Source organism: Heterodontus francisci, chromosome 24 (assembly GCF_036365525.1).
Source record: "Heterodontus francisci isolate sHetFra1 chromosome 24, sHetFra1.hap1, whole genome shotgun sequence".
Taxonomy (NCBI): Eukaryota; Metazoa; Chordata; class Chondrichthyes; order Heterodontiformes; family Heterodontidae; genus Heterodontus; species Heterodontus francisci.
Window position 1 is genome coordinate 27,950,623 of NC_090394.1, and position 14,237 is coordinate 27,964,859.

At 43.1% G+C, this 14,237-nt stretch overlaps 1 pseudogene; it reads left to right on the forward strand.

Annotated features, from left to right (window-relative positions):
* The window catches only part of LOC137383267 (cytochrome P450 3A30-like), a 64,865-nt pseudogene that overhangs the window by 16,156 nt on the left and 34,472 nt on the right, over positions 1-14,237 (forward strand).

A 14,237-nucleotide genomic window follows, 5' to 3' on the forward strand; every position in this document is an offset into this window, starting at 1 on the left:
GCTGGCTGGGCGAGCAGCGCTCTTTCGTAGACGGACAAGGATGCATACCTGTGATCTTGTCCACATCGTGTGTGTGGGGGATGAGGGTCGGGAAGGTAGCAGGGTGGCACAGGGAGTGTAGTGGGAGCAGTTGTGGGTTTACAGTGCCTTCCATTCTCTGCTGGTTGAGTTGTTTCCATTTGCCACTGCAGAATCCAGTGGGAGAATTATACATCTAACAGCAGCTGCCCTCCTCCAGCGTGTGGGATGCACTACCACAAGGAGTGGTTGAGGCGAAACGCATTAATGTATTTAAGGGAAAGTGAGATAAACACACAAAGGAGAAAGGAGCAGAAAGTCCTGCTGATAGGATGGGAGGAGGCTCGTGTGGAGCATAAACACTGGCATTGACCAGTTGGCCAAATGGCCTGTTTCCATCTTTGAAACTGTTTTCAAACTGTCTCCTGTGATTGGTTCTTTTGAAATCACATGAATGTACACATGTAAGATTTGAGAGTGAAATGGAGGTGAAAAGATGCATTCCTTGTTCTAGACGTTTCTTGTGAAAAGAACATTTGTAAGAAATCCAACATAGGTCATTGACCTGAAACATTAACTCTCTTTCTTTCTCCACTGTTGCTGCCTGACTTGCTGTGTATTTCCAGCATTTTCTGTTTTTTATTTCAAACTTCCAGCAACCACAGTATTTTGCTTTTGTAATTTGTGTATGTCCTTTATCATCAAAACAATACAAGCAAATATATTTTCCCTCCCAGGATCCCCACACTCAGATTAAGTAATTATTGTTCCACTTTTTGTATTATGTGAATATCTTTGCTGATGATTTTGTTTTCTTCCTGGTCAGGGTATGTTTCAGTTTGATACAGAATGCTACAAGAAGTATGGAAAGATGTGGGGGTGAGTTCATTTCATCAGCCATAATGTATATGAAGATATGGACTTTTATCCTTTTCAAAAATGATTTTTACTCCAGTAATGTAAAATGTAGTCCAAGAAGTGTTGTTCAGGTCATAAACACAGTTTAAAGGCACAGATCATTCCAAGTAGTCTTGACACTGATGCATTCAATTATTCCACTTCAAAGCATGCTATATTTAGATGTACACTGTTGGCAGGACTACCTTACATTTCATCGTTGCACTGAAGGATGTTACATTTATATTGAATTGTGCAGTTTTCAGCAGTGGGGTGGGGGGTGGGGGGGGGTGGAGGGGTTGTTAAACCTTAATAGATTTGGTTCTTTTGCAAACATTCAAACATTCGCCACACTACCAGAAGGACGTGGAGGCTTTGGAGGGGTACAGAGGAGGTTTACCAGGATGTTGCCTGGTCTGGAGGGCATTAGCTATGAGGAGAGGTTGGAAAAACTCGGATTGTTTTCACTGGAACGACGGAGGTGGAGGGGCGACATGATAGAGGTTTACAAAGCTATGAGCGGCATGGACAGAGTGGATAGTCAGAAGCTTTTTCCCAGGGTGGAAGAGTCAGTTACTAGGGGACATAGGTTTAAGGTGCGAGGGGCAAAGTATAGAGGGGATGTGCGAGGCAAGTTTTTTACAGAGGGTGGTGAGTGCCTGGAGAGGGGAGGTGGTGGAAGCAGATACGATAGCGACGTTTAAGAGGCATCTTGACAAATACATGAATAGGAAGGGAATAGAGGGATACGGACCCCGGAAGTGCAGAAGGTGTTAGTTTAGGCAGGCATCAAGATCGGCGCAGGCTTGGAGGGCTGAATGGCCTGTTCCTGTGCTGTACTGTTCTTTGTTCTTTGAAGAAATGTCTCCAATGGTGCATTTACACTGAGTCTGAAATTCACTCTGTTTGGGTTTAGACACAGGTGGGGCACTTCTCCCTTCAAGGAACTGGAAAGATGGGGGTGAAGTCCCACTCTGCTGGGAATTGGCCCATTTCCTCTGTTGCCAGAAATTCTGGCAGTGGGTGGGAGGGTTGCCTGAATCTTCTGTCCGTGTTCCCTACAGCAAGGGAGCGTATCTGGGAGATCTTCCCAGGCTACCCCAGGAATTCCATCCATTGAAAACTGACAAGAATTCAGAGGAGGCCCCAGGAAATGTCCCAACATTCTCTCAAAGTTAATTGATCCTGGAGGTCATTTTTGTTAGGTTGGGAACTTTAAATTTCCCTTTGTCTTTGACCCAGGATGGACTGTGGGGGTGGGGGGGCAACAAATCCACTCTTTGGAGGGGCGGGTCATGTGGTAAAAGCTTTTTATGGAGGCTGCATGCCTCTATTTATTTTGCTTGTTTTTTATTTATAACCCATTTTGACTGGGTATCCTGGGCATCAACTATTCCAATGCTCTCGTAACAGTCTCTTTCCCCTCTCCCTCCCCAGGTTATCACTGTAGTATAAGGGTCTGAAACGGTTAACCTTGAGACCGTGTAAAGAATACCTCCTACCACGATGATGTAAGAGATCACATGAGAGAGAGACTTGAAGATAGATGCAGCGTGGCTTTGGAGGTGTAACACAGACCAGTGTGAAGCCGTACATAGTTACAATGTAATAAAGATAAATGTTCTACTTACTCCAGACTAAAGAATCTCTCTAAGATAGACTCAGTAATGTGGTGATCAGCGGTTGAGAACAATGGGGGTTCTTGCCATGCTAGAAGAAGAATTTGAAGTAATTATTTGTCAAGGGCTGACCTGGGAAAAAGCGCCAAATCTGCAGGACCTGAGAAGAGGCTATAGAATGTCTCTAGAGCTCCAGACACTGAGAGTCTGGGAATCAGCGGTAGAAATCTGGTTCGGCGAGCGCAGGCTTTGAGTCGGAGAACCAAGCAACATTTGAGGATCTGGTGAGCAACCCTGAAAGAGGGTAAATAATCTGTTCCTAGCGGTGCTAAGGACGCAGTACTGGGAAAGTCCTTGGCGAGGGCTGATCTGAGGTTGGTGCCATTACACGTGGCGTCTGGAGCAAGGAGAAAAATAAAGCAAGCAACGAGGCTGCAAATACTTGATCCTCGACAAGAAGGCAGTTAAAGGAGTATAGCAGTAATGCTATAAAACTGAATTTAATACAAGGAGGAAAGTCACCCTTTGTCTAGCAGCGAGATTCTAAAAGCAGAAACGTTGGCCATAATGGGAATCAGCACGAAGCTGAAAGAGGGAAAAGCTCAAAAGTGAAAGTAAAACAAATTGAAGCAATGGAGCTTAAATTCACAATTCCAGGGAGGCTTGGAAACATGGAAGGAACAAATCAAACCCAAAATTGGACACTCTGGCAAAAAAAAAAAGGTTTATCAGATACAGAATTGCTTCCAAATTAGAAAGCCAGTCTGATGCTAAGCAAGTTAACACATTGTTCTATTTTACTGGGGCTATAGCAGATGATATTGCAAGACAAGGTATTTGAGACATCTGCCAAATTCCATGAAGTTTTAAAGGCTTTTGATGCTCATTTCAACTTGCAGAGCAATAATATTTTAGAAAGAGCAAGATTCAACAGACGTGTTCAGAAACTGGGCAAAACAGTTGATGCTTTTATCAATGCATTACACAGACTAGCTGAAAGATGTGAATATGGAGACCTTAAAACAGAATTAATAAGAGATCGCATTATAGTAGATACTGCTGATAAAACCCCATCAGATTTATTGCAGTCTAAAGAAGACCTCGCCCTGGACAAAGCTATTAAGCTGGTGAGACAAGCGGAGGTCCGGAAGAACAACCTCTTTCAGAAGAGCAATTGAACCACTTTCTTGGTGAGATCAATGATCCTAATTGGGCATTTTGGACTGCAGATATATATGTCAACGGGCATATCACTAATTTTAAACTTGACACTGGAACAAGTGTGATGGTCTTATCAGACAAAGGTCCATGGTTTTTCTGCAACCTACTCCTGCTCCTACTTCATATGTTGTATGATAAGCAAGGGAGCGCAAGGTTATCAGGGGTAGGTGGAAATGTGGAGTAATCAGTTCAGCCATAAACTTATTGAATGGCGGAGCAGGCTCGACGGGCCGAGTGGCCTACTCCTGCTCCTAGTTCGTATGAAACAGGAACTCAGTTAGATGGCCCAGGAGGGGTTGAACTTGAAGTAAAGGGGACGACACTACAGGCAACAGTATAAGGAACAGCAAATATTCGAGACGTTGTATGTTCGAAGGTATCAGGAATTCTCAAGTGAAGGAGCTTGCATTGACCTTCATCTTATAAAGAAACTAGAAGAAGTTGAGCAACAAGAATCCGACAGTCACTTCCATGAGGAATTCCCAAAATTGTTTACTGGTCTAGGAAGACTGAAGACCGAATATAATATTACTTTGTGAAAAAATGCTAAACCAGTATGTCTTTTCACGCCTAGAAAGATTCCACACCCACAAATGAAGCAAGTACAACATCAACCAGAAGACATGACCAGAATGGGAGTCATTTCTTCTGTTACTGAACCTACAGAGTGGTGTTTGGGAATGGTTCCAGTTCTTAAAACTAACGGTGATCTTCACATTTATGTAAACTTAACTCAATAAGGCTGTGGCATGATGAGCCCATCCGATGTCCTCAGTGGACGAAAGCTTGGCAAAGTTATCCAAAAGTACCAACTTCTTGAAGCTTGACGCGAATAGTGGCTTTTGGCAAGTTCCATTGGATAAGAAGTCAAGGTTATTGACAATCTTCATTGTTCCATTTAGAAGATTTTTGTTTTAACCGTCAACCACTCGGTATCATGTCAGCACCGGAAATATTCCAGAAAACTATGTTGAATATTCTACAGGGCCTTGAAGGTGTAATATGCCATGTGGACAACATCTTGGTTCACAGAGAGTCCATTGAAGAACATAACTGAAGGGTTAGAGCAGTTTTGAATCATCTGCAGGACGAAGGCCAAACACTCAATGAGAAGTAAGAGTTTTCAAAAACGTCCATTTGTTTTTTAGGATGTCAGTAGTGGTGGCATAATGGCAGACCCGCAAAAGATGAAAGCCATTGGCGAATTTCTGCTTCCTTTTTCTGTCCAACAAATTTCAGGTGCAGGTGCAAGATGAAGAATGTATCTATGTCCACCATATTGCAAGGAAGGTCTGCTGCAATACAGTCCCAAGGGTAAGCGGTTGAATACCATCTTCGAACACAGAAGATAATTTACCATAGTGGATGATTTGCTGGTATATAAGGAGAGACTGGTGATTCCAGAGTCACTTCAGGTAGATATCTTGGAGAAAATACACCAGGGTCTTATGGGCATAACTAAATGAAGAGCGCGGGCTCAGGGGTCTGTGTAGTTGCCAAGAATATCGAAGGATATAGAAGAAATTATTTCAAATTGCCAAGTATGTGCAGTTCACAGGATCCGAGAGAACCTCTTATCTCGACCCAGTTCCCGACCAGATCATGGGAACGTTTGGCGATGGATCTATTAATCTTTTCTGGAAAATCCTATCTAATGATCTAGTTGATGCCTTTACTTTTTAAGGTGGATTGAGGTTAAATGTATGTACACAACAACAACTGAAGCAGTCATTCAAGTGTTACAAAAAATCTTCGCAATACATTATATACCTGACCAGATAATGTCTGATAATGGACCACAATTTGCAAATGATTACTTCACGCACTTTGTGGAAAACAGTGGATTTGTACATCTAACAAGTTCCCCTGGGTATCCACAATCTAATGGAGAAGCTGAGCGAGTAGTCAGAACGATTAAAGCACTGTCAAAGAAAAATCAAGAATTCCAAACAGCACATCTACTCCATTGTTCTGCAGATTAGCACCATCCAAAATGTTAATGGGAGGAAAAGCTAAGATGCAACTTCCAATTTTACCAAGAAATTACTTCCAGGGCTACAAACCCAGGATTATCAGAGTTCAAGACAGAGAAAAGTCTTGCCAAAAGAAACAAACCCATAATTATAACAGGAAATACTATAGCAGGAATCTACCAAAGTTGTCAGAAGGGCAAAAGGTATGGTCACAAGACCAAAGCAGAGAAAGAGTAATTCTCCAGAGAGAGGAGAATCAACAGTGATCTTATTTAGTAAGAACTTCAGAAGATATTATACAAAGAAACAGAAGGAACCTTATTCCTTTACATCAAAAACATCAATCACTCATACATTTGGACAAATCTGATGTTGAACCTGAAATTCAGAAAGCACCGGATACTACAAATCTCAATGAAGGCCATTCAAGTCAAGCAAGAGTTCAGAGAACGACAACCAATCTTCCGCATCTGACGACAACAAGATCAGGGAAAGTTGTGAAGCCTCCTGACAGACTGAATCTATGTAGTCAGAGACTTGGGGGTGGGGGCTGGGGTTGGAGATGAGGTCGTATGTAAAATATAAAGTGAATAAAGACATAGGGGGAGATGTAGTACAATGATCTGAAAGGGTTAATCTTGAGGGAGTGTGAAGAATACCTCCTACCATGATGTAAGAGATCACATGTGAAAGCGACTTGAAGATAGATGCAGCATGGCTTTGCAAGAGTCACACTAGCTCACTAGTGTGAAGCTGTACATAGTTATAATGTAATAAAGGGTAATGCTCTATTTACTCCAGACTAAAGAATCTCTCTCGAAGCTAGCCTAATTAAAGTGGCAGCATGCCAAACATACAACAATCGCCTTTTTTCCCTACCTGCTGTCTGCTCCCTGGCTGCGGCCTGGTACTGCAGGTGTACCCTCCTGGACAGTTAGGCAGCCTGTCAATCAGCTATGCTGGAAAACAGGTGACAGAAGTTTGAAATACATTCTGCAGTTAAATTCTGCAGGAAGTCTGTGAAATCTGTGTTTCCATGTTTTTCTAGAACTCCTCCTCCCCTTAGGTATTGCTGCTGGGGTTTCTCTGGCCTGTTCATGAGTGAATTGTGTGGTTGCTGTTGAAAAACTGTTGGCTTGCCCCAGCTATACTACTACCCTGTGCCTGCAATTTTGGACAGGATCTGCAGCTCTGGCAAGTAGTAGAGTTGCAGTTTAGACCATCATACCACCAGGGCAGGCCAATTGGAATTCAAGCTCTCCAAATTCAACCAATGCAGTTTATGGCTTTGCACTTACAGGAAACCTGTGGATTGTAAATTGGTTGTCAGGGTCTGAACTGAAGCAGAGCGAGGTTGCTCATCTTCATTCTGGTGTCAGTTGGAGTCTAACTCCTGACTCGGGCTGCACTTGTGCTGCAGCTGCAATACCAATGTGAAACAAGACTGCTTCCCATTGATCTGGTTGTAGTGTAACTGCAGCCTGGATTAAATACTGAAATTTGAGACATTGGCCACTATTATAGGAAGGACGAATCCACAAATGGCCATGTGATATCATTATAGTGATGGAGACCTGGCTGTCAAGAGCTCTCAAAGTTGTTGCAGTAAGTCTGGATTAGTGGGGTTTGCCCAGACCACTACCCCAGTCAGACAATACACTTTCTCCAATGCCCAGATTCACTTTGTCACACTTCTGCCTTTTCCTTTGAGGATTTATGATGGGCGGCAGCCCATCCTGTCCATCATGGATACAGACCTGATTAAAACCGTCTTCATAAAAGAGTTTTACACTTTGTTTACCAACAAATGGGTAAGTATTCACCTGCACTGAGGGATATTTGCTCTTTACTGCTTTTTCTCATGATTACAATAAGCCCTTGTTTTCTTTATCTATTTAGACTTACTTTGGTGGTTAAGCTACAATGTAACTTGGTTCCCATGTTTTCCTCATCTGATGTTCCGATCTCATGACATGCAGGGTAAAGGTCAAGCTTATCAAACAAAAAGCTGCATGTGTTGTGGTGTGGTGGGAGTGGGAGAAGAGTATGTTTAATAGGGGAGACCTAATGGGCTGATGCTGTGAGTTAGTGTCCTACCTCTACCTCTATCTTTGGGTTCAATCAACTTCTTAGTGATTCCCTGTTCAAGTTTGACCTTTGGAAGTTTGGACTGAACCATATAATTGAGGTAGAGTAGAAGGTGTATCTCACCCAAGCTTTATCTGACTTGTTGCTTGTAACTTGCACCCCTCACCTTGGGGAGTGGATTGCGTAATTGTCTTGAATTCTGACACAAGTTTCACAGCTTGATTTGTGTTACACAGGAGAGGGATTTATTAACAGCAAAAACAGGTACAATATCCTGCATGGTCTGTGAAGAATCCTAATCATAATTTTATGGAGCCCTGGGGCTAGACTTTTCTTCTTTTGGTGGTGGGGGAGGTAAAGCAGAGTGAAATGCCCATTTATAATTTACAACGCACTGAGTGTTGTGGGAATGTTTGGGTTTGAAATGTGTAATTTCATTAATTGTTAGTAGAAAAAATAGCACCAGTAGGAAGTGATAAATCCTATGATGTGAAACAACTTGATGCATATGGAAACACGACAGTTGATTGATTTTTAATGTGGAGATTGGAGGGATGTGTGCAACTCATGATATAGAGCATACTTATAATCATGATTTATATTTGTACTCTGTATATGGTGCATACAATGGCAATAATCTATTGAAATGGAATACTTCAGTTTGTGAATATCTAATGTCACATCTGCTCTTTGAAAGCAAAGATAACCCAATGAACTACAAGTCTTAGCAAGAGTTGAGTAGCTGTGTGTGTTGTACAACTGCCCACTCTTCATTGTACTAATTCTCCTCCTCTTCTTCCCGTGTCTTCTCTCATCCTCTTCCTACTTGTTCCTCCTCGTACTTCTGTTTCATTGATGTAGACAATTTGAGGCAAGCAGTTTTGTGTTAATTATATCTCCCAAATGAAATATTCCAGGTTTTCTGTGTGCTATCCCAATTGTAGCATGGATCTTTTTCTTATCAAAGGGAAAAATGAGATTGAAATAATTCTGTGGAAGGTGGGATTATTTGATGTGAAGTTGTGCCCTAGAATCCTCGGTGCCAAAGGGGAATAATTCACACTGTGAGGAGCAGCTGCAGAATGATCACATTTCTGGCTATTCATTAAGCTGACTGTTTAGAGGAGCATTCACTTTGTTACAGTTGACTAGAGCAGAGTAATCAGTAAACTTACAGCTTTGCAAATAATATATAAAATATGTAATGACATTCAACAGTGTTCTACATTTTGTGCAGCCACTGTCCAGAGAAACTGTGATAAGGTGTGGGAGGGGAAAGGAAGAGGAAATTGAGCATTAAGATGAAAACTGTGCATTTAACAGGTATTTATTTAGGAACAGTTGATTTGTACAGCATCCTGATGGACGAAACACACCAACCTTGAACCCCACAGTGGGAGGATATGAACATCTAACCTCACTACACAGTCAGTGACACACTCTGGCAACCCTTTGTAGAATGGTACTGAGACACAAGGGGTATAAATTGGTTTAGGAGCAAGGTAGGCCATTCAGTTCTCTGAACCTGCTTCACCATTCAATCACATCATGGCTTATCTGTCCCTCAACTCCATTTACCTGCCTTTGCTCCATAATCCCTTGATACCTTTACTTAGTTATCAATCTCCGTCTTGTAACTGTCCCAGAATCCACAGTTCCCCAAAATTCTAAGTGAAAAAGTTCCTCCCTGTCTCCTTTTTAAATCTTTTTGCAAGATTTTGATTCCATAACCTCTAGTTATTGACTCAATTTCCAGAGAATATTTTTCCATATTTACTCTTATCAAAACTTGTCTTCATCTTGAAAAGCTCTATTAGGTCACCTCTTATCCTGCTCTGTTCCAAGGAGAACAGACCTACCTTTTCCAACCTCACCTCAAACTGAAGTAGACCAGAGGTTCATCCCAAGTTGGACCTCGAGCTTCACTGGAATAATTCCAGTGAGCAGCCGTGCCAGTTTGCCGAATACCAATATGGATTGTCTGTGACTCCAGGACTGACCCTTGTGTAGTTCTGTGTGGTGAAGCAGGTGAACAGGAGGAAGGTGGACTGGCAGTGTAGCTGTGGAGCCAGAAACTTCACTCCTGCTCCTCTTGTCTCCACGTTAATGTTAAGTTGCCACAAAAAAAGTAACTTTTTAGTTGCTAGTTTCCCAACAGTCCACTTGGGGATTTCTGGTCAGTCCACATAAGAAACCAAAGAACTGAGATAAAGTACATGTGAATCAATACAGGCAAATTCCCAGAATTAGATCAGAAATGGGGATAAGGCCCCTGCTAATGTATGCACCGCCTGTTTTAGATGAACACCACCAGGGAGGCCTGAGGATAGCCTTGCCCAACAGGCATTGGACGCATTTCAGTGGCCCTTGGGGTGTGGGAATCAACACTGAGATTTTACCACATTTTGCCCTTGCCCTGTTCCCCAAATTAGGCACAGTGGGATCCAATTGCGCTCTCCCCTTCCCCACACACATTATCCCTCCCCATATAGCCAGAGCGCATTGTGCAGTTTTAGCTGAAATCAGTTTATGAATTAAGATGTCATTGTTTTTTAAAATTGCACATCGGGTTCAAAGATGTTAAGTCTTCCTTCATTTCCTATAGAACTTTGGTCTGAATGGGCCATTGGAAGAGTCTATCCTGGTCGTGGAGGGTGACCATTGGAAGAGAATCCGAAGTGTGCTTTCACCAAACTTCACCAGTGGGAGACTGAAAGAGGTAAAGACCCCCAATCCCACTCCCCAATAGATCAAATACTTTTTCTGTGCTTCTACTTGTGATGTGCAAGATTAGATATTTAGACAAGTGAGTTAGATGCAAACTCATGCAATAATAATTGACTTCTTATGATGCTGAAGAGTAGATGCTGATACACTCAGAGGAACGATAATATAAGAAGTTAAAATAGAAAGTGATTAAGATGTTGACATACAACCTGTTCACATGTACTGGAGTCGAAGGTGATCAGATTCTGTCTTACCTTTACTTGAGCATGCCCAGTTCCATTTCAAGAACATTCTGCTAATCTAGGTTTTACGTTTGCAACAGAAGTTTCTTTATGTTGAGATGCTTGGAATTCAGATTGTTGACAATCTCAAAACAGTTTTATTAAACAGCTAATTAAGATATACAATACGGAGCTAACTATTACACAACTTGCCTCTTGGTGTTCGAGCGAGACTGGTGAGCAGTCACATGACCATGTCCTGGTGCTCCGCTTATTGGAATACTAAGATCTTAAAGGTACATTACTCTTAAAGACAATCACACAACATCCCCCTTCTTTCCAAAGATAAGTCTCATATGCTAAAAGCAAAAACATATAAAATTAGATCATAAAATTATTTACACATGGGCAGAAATTATGAACTTTACAAATATAGAGGCTCAACAGTCCATATATTGTCTCGGTGTTTTGACAACTCTTGCTTGGGGACTTTGCATCTCATCTGTTGCTGTTCTTTCTGAAGTTTCTCCCTCTATGTACTCCATTTCTGTTGTTCTGCCTTCAGCCTGCTAACATACTCTGTTCCTTTTCTCAAGTTGACAACTTTTTGGGCCTTGTCATTCTTGGACAGTTCCTGCACCTCATCTCAGAGCCAATAGACAATGCTTCAACTCATTCCTCCTCTGCCTCTCCAGGGCATTGCGTGTTCTTTGCCTCTCCTCATCCTCCATGTCTGAAGGCTTGGGGCTTAATGTCGAGGACTTGTTGGGGGATGAGGACTTGGTCTCATGGAGATACCTGTCTCTTCTGGCTTGTTGTTGTGCTGGTGGTTCTCTGGATAGCAGAAGTGAAGGTGCAGCATAGTTGTAGTGTTGCTGGGTTTCCAGACTGCACCATTTAATATTGGTCAGAGTCTGCGAGTGAGTTCCAGTCCTTGGAGATTTCCCCTTGGCAATGCTTTCATGGATGGCGATGATGTTGAGGCCCTTACACGCTGGTAGTCCTGCCACTGCTGGTCCACTCGTGTCTACTAGGTAGAATGTTTGTGGTTTCCACGCCGACTTGGCATATCTGCACTGCATTTTAAATGTGCCACTGCAAGGGATGGGTGACCCCTTGTCTGCAGATAGTTTGGCATTGTCAGTTGTATCATCAATCTCCAATGACTCCGGTACATATCTTTTGAGGATTCGGACTGGTAGGGTATTTGCACTAGAGCCGGTGTCAATCTTGACCTTGCGTGTGTATTTGCCAGCTTTCTTTGGGCACGTGATGTTGATGGCGGTGAAAGTTTCCAGTTGCTGAACTTCATCAAGGTGATGTGTTGGGTTCACAATGTGGAATGCTTGCTCGTCTTCTGACTGAGTCTTGCTTCTCTCTGGGCTTGTCTCAGGTCTATTTTGCTGTGGACCTCATGTATCGGCTTGTGATTATGCAGATCTCTGGAGTTTTCCTTGATGCTGTTGCTGAATTGCTGCATCTGTCTTCTGTTGGCTTGTGTCCTGCAGTAGCTTCTGGCTGCATATTCAGAGCCAAAACTCCTGCATAGGCGAGCCTAGTGCAGATCTCTAAATGCAGGACAACTTTGCTGTGAGTGGGCCCAACCACATTTACCACACAGCTTGCTTGCCCTTTTCAACCTGGTTATGGTGCTGATATTGTTGGTTGCACCTTGTGCTTGTAGGTGCTTTTGTCCAGCTACATTGGCTTCGTACTTCCTGCCATCTTCCAGCTGTGCATCGATGCTGTGACCTTTCTTATTTCCCAAGAGGTTTTTCTGAAATGCTTCAATGGGTGTTGATAAAATCAATAGCCCCATTATTAGGTCTGACAGTTCAGCTTCTGAAAAATTGCATTCATTGCCCTTACTTTGGCATTTACTGACAAACAGGTCTGTTGAATCCTGTGGCTGTTGCCTGTAGGATATCAATTCTAGGCAGTGAATTGTGAAATTCACTCTTAATCTGAGCTGATCTTCCAGCACTTTCCATATCTTCGTGGGATCTTTCTGGTCCTCTTCAGATGTGCCTGAGGTATTGATTCTGTGCAATCTCTCATTTCCTATTGCTATCAGAATTTTTACAGCTTGTTTTTCTGGTTCTGTAATTACTTGGTCTGTAAAGCATAATTGCATTCTTTGTTGGAACAGTTTGAACGTGGATAGGATACCCAAGGCTTTCCAGTTCATGCTGGTAATATTGGTATCCATGTTCCTGCTGTTCTTTTGCTTTACTACTTGCTTTAAGACCTGGTTCTGGGACTCTGCACTTGTTTCCCCTTTAAGAAACTCTCTCTTGGCTGATCTGATTGACAACAGCAGCTTGTCTGTGTGTATAGCTTCCAGCATTAAGCCTGTTTGTTTACACAGCTGTGCAATAGGTATTTCAAGTGCTTTTTTTTGCTAGTTTATTTATGTAGTCATTCAATGGGCAATTCTTCACAGTTGAGTGGTTTCATGAGTTTTTTTTTAAACTCTGGCTGAGTGAACGAAATCTCTTCAGCCTTCCAGTGATTTAATGGTTTCTATTTTTAGCTGCAACGTCCCAATCCCGCCGCCAAATTGTGTTTCTCTGACTCTGGCCTTTTCCCCACTCCAACCCCCTCACCTCACCATTGGTGGCCATGTTTTCAGCTGCCTTGGCTCCATACAGTAATTCGCTGCCTTAGCTTCACTACCTGTCCAAATCCCCCTCCTCCTTTTTAAATACCACCTGTTTTACTGACTGTTGGCCACCCCTCCAAATATTTCCTCCTTTGGCTTGGCATCTATTTAATTTTGATAGCACCTTGGCACTTCTCCTACATTTAAAGACATAATATAAATTCAGGTAGTTTGCTTTTTTTTCTTGTAGGTGTGCCGAAAGAGTTTTTAAAAAAAAACAAAACCAAACCCAATGGGGGGAATTTTATGCTGTCCCCCGTGTCAGGTTTGGAGGTGGGGAGAGCATATGATTGGGCAGGATGATGATTGTGGGGGTGGGGGGGGGGGGGGGTGCGGGTGGTGGTAGCCCCGCAACCCAAAATAAGTCCAGGGTGGGAAGGCGTATGAATGGCCTTCCTGTCCTGCTGCCAATTGAGGCAATTAATGCCCAATTAAGGGCCTCATCCCACCGCTGCTCCCTACCCCCTCCGTGGGGGTAGGCACTTAATGCTTCAACGAGGGGCCTGGCATCGGGAAGGGGTGGGCCTGCTGCGAGCCACCCCCCTGCCCTTGCTGCCAACCCTCCTCCATTCCCCTCCCCTTTGATCCCCATCCCTCATAACCCCTTCAGCTGTGACTTACCTGTGGCCTAGTTGCAGGGCCTTGGATGAGTGCTGTACCGGCAGCAGCTGCACAGTTAAGGAGCTGCTAGCCTCTGGGGGACAGTTCTCAACAGGTAGGATATCTGTCCTTGATCACTGGGAAGGCCCAGCGTTGTCTACTTAAGTGCCTAATCGGCATTTGATTTGGTGGTCCTTCCCCAGAGGAGGCG